This window comes from Ursus americanus, chromosome 9 (assembly GCF_024610735.1).
Source record: "Ursus americanus isolate L20-20 chromosome 9, mUrsAme1.1.p, whole genome shotgun sequence".
Classification (NCBI taxonomy): Eukaryota; Metazoa; Chordata; class Mammalia; order Carnivora; family Ursidae; genus Ursus; species Ursus americanus.
In genome coordinates, this window is record NC_142135.1 from 14,605,732 (window position 1) to 14,609,088 (window position 3,357).

General features: G+C 40.7%; 1 non-coding gene across 1 annotated transcript; it reads right to left on the minus strand.

The window, feature by feature from the left end:
• Positions 1 to 2,240: 2,240 nt before the first annotated feature.
• On the minus strand, positions 2,241 to 2,347 carry LOC123797986 (U6 spliceosomal RNA). The gene has a single exon (XR_006781141.2). It is a non-coding gene; the product is annotated as a U6 spliceosomal RNA (small nuclear RNA).
• Positions 2,348 to 3,357: the final 1,010 nt, after the last annotated feature.

Below are 3,357 nucleotides of genomic sequence, written 5' to 3' on the forward strand. Positions count from 1 at the left end.
CTTCCCAAGATAACACCACCACAGGAACTGCACTGCCCAATGGGACTGGTTACGCTTAGACATGTTTTAAAACACAGCTGGGTAGTCATGTCCTCGTGATGTCTTCTCACAAAATTCTAGGGGGCTTTAATGGCTCCCACCCCTGAATGCGTCATGTGCGTGCACGTAGCCGTAGTTTAACCTTCTTCACAGTAAACTGCGCATGCGTATTTGTACAATGACACCAGTACCTTCTCGTACGAATTTTCCTAGGTAACTGATTTCATGGAAATTATTGATTTCCTATTTCTCCCTATTCAGTTATTGTAGCAATATTCAGAAATTTAGAATATATGATAATGTATTACACAATGAGAATATATAATTTTGCATACATTTATGATTATGTAATTTCAATATACATAAAATATGAATATAGATTTATTTCTTCTTTTCCGGTATTCTGCCTGGGAATATCTGAAAAACAGATAACTGAGCTATATTAAGTTTAATTAACATTAAACAGCATTAAGTTGGCGAGTCCCCTGACTCCTGCATTGCCACATTTCTGATCTCGTGGGTATCTAAACTGGCTTACAATGGCTGAATATGTAAGGAGTTCTTTCCGTTTGGGATTCTTTGGTAATGAGTATACCCTGATAGTAATTCCTCAAGACTCCCAGTTCCCTCTGATGTACTGCTGATTTTTAGGGAGTCAGAAAAATCCCTTTGGCAGTGCCTAATCCCTTTATGCAAATGTTAACTCTACAAAATTTTATCCTCTCGTTCTTCAGATCATCCTTAAATTATTCATAGCCTGACAAACAATGTGTAAGCAAAAGAATGAGACTTTCTTATAGCTCAACAAGTTGATTTTAAGCCCAAATGTTGTGTCGACTCTGTGGCTTGACTGGCTGAGGATTTACAGGCTAAGTGGGTTCCGTGTACCCGCACAGCCGAACCTCAGACTGTCCCACTAACCTCAGCAGGAACCTCGGTCATGGGCAAACCCAGTTGATGAGGAACTCAATGCTCTGTTAACTGGGATTCAAATATAGGATCTAGCCAATCCATTGATCAGAAGAATCCTACCATAGAAAACAGGAGTCATGGATGTATTTTACCTGCAAGAGACATTAGAAATCAGCTAATGTTACATTTCTCAAATTGGTTGAGGAGGGGGACAATAATCAGAATTACCTAATGCAGTGAGGGAGAGAATGGAGGAGTGCCGAGAGTATACAGTTTGTCAAAGCTCTAAAGAGAATTTGTTTAACTTTTCCTAATTTATAAATCACAGATCCAAACAATGCTTTACAGCCCCGACTACAATTTAAACCATCCAGGGAGCTTTCAAAAATCTTGCCATCCAGGTCACATCACAGGCCAAATTAGAATCTCTGGGCTGGACTGAGGTACCAACACTTCAAAGAATCACCTAGGAAAGCTTGGGAATCCATAGGCAGATACATAGGGTGAAGCTTGCTAACACTGGACCCAGGAGAAGTACCCAGCTCATATGCGAGTAGCCACAAAGAACCCCTCCCTTCCCTCTAGCCACCTCTCCAGCTAAGAACTACTGTGTCCTCCAGGGAAAGTGTTATCTTTAAACTAACACTTTTTCTTGAATTGTGGCAAAATACACATATAAAATTTACTATCTTAACCATTTGTAAATGGCCAGTTCAGTCGTGTTAGATATATTTACATCTCTTTGTAACAGATCTCTAGAACTTTTTTATCCTGCAAACCTGGAACTCTACACCCATTGAACACTGACTCCCTATTTCCTCCCCTGTCCATCCCCTGGAAACCCTCTTATTTTCTGTTTCTATGAGTTTGGCTACTTTAGATACCTCACATAAATGGGGTCAGACAGTATGTGTCTTTTTGTGACTGCTTATCTCACTTAGCATAATATCCTGAAGACTCATCCATGTTACGGCATGTGGCAGGATTTCCATTCTTTAACTGAATAATATTCCACTGCATGTGTATACCACATTTTCTTTATCCATTCATCTCTCCATGGGTATTTGGATTACTTTTGCCTCTTGGCTATCATGAGTAAAGCTACAATGAACTTGGATATACAAATATCTCTTTGAGATCCTACTTTGAATCATTTTGGATATATACCCAGTAGGGGGATTACGGGATCATATGGTACTTCTATGTTTAATTTTTGAGGAATCTCCATAGCTATTTTCCATAGTGGATGCACAATTTTTGATTCCCACCAACAGTGCACAAGGGTTCCAAAAAGTATGGGATGCTTCATGAATTTGCATATCATTCTTGCACGGGAGCCATGCTAGTCTTCTCTGTATTGTTCCAATTTTAGTATATGTGCTGCTGAAGCAACCACTAAATCGAAAATTTCTGAGGTAATTTTCACGACTTATTAACAAATCCCACGGGAGTGGCAGAGTGTATCCCCCAAATTTATAAAAACTGCATGCTTGCATAATTCGTTTCAATAGGAATCAGATCAATGGTCAAGGAAAAGTTACAAATAGGGAGCCCTCAAAGCATAGTCCCAGACTTGACTATCAACCTCATCTAGGAACTTACTAGAAATGCAGATTCTCAGGCCCCACCCTAGTGGTAATTACGGACTCAAATTCTGGGGTGGGATCCAGCAACTTGTGTTTTAAAAACCTTCCAACAGGGGGCGCCTGGGTGGCACAGCCCGTTAAGCAGCGGACTCTTGATTTCAGCTCAGGTCAGGACCCCAGGGTCCTGGGCCCCACAGTGGGCTCTGCACTCAACAGGGAGTCTGCTTGAGATTCTCTCTGTCTCTCTCTCCCTCTCCCTCTGCCTTCCCCCACTCACCCTCCCCCGCTCACGCTTGCTAAGGTCCACTCTCTCTAAAATAAATAAGTAAATCTTTTTTAAAAAATAAAGGCTTCTAGCAGCTACTGATACAGTAAAGTTTGAAATGCTCTTTCTGTTGTGATTTTATGGATCTTAAAAAGAATCCTCTAAGCTCTAATACTTTTTCTATTGATGCTGGGAATGTCAATAAATTACTCCTTTTGGATTTTTTGTTTTTGTTTTTGTTGTTTGTTGTTTGGTAAAACAGCCTTACTGAAGCATCAGTGATGTCGGGACTAAAAGCAGGCTTAGGCAATAGGTTAGCTTATAAACTGTAACTATATTAACTTCTTGGTCATGATGTCTTCTGTAAAGTGAGGAGCCTAGGTCAGAGATACCTGCCCTACGTACCACCACCAGTTTTCTAGAGCCCAAGGCTAATTGATCAAGACACTCTATCCCACCGAGTCCACACAGATAGAGTCCTAGAACCCTTCTTCACACAGCCTTACCAAAGAATTAGACCTAGGTCACAAGATGAAACCCATTTGCCACCAGATA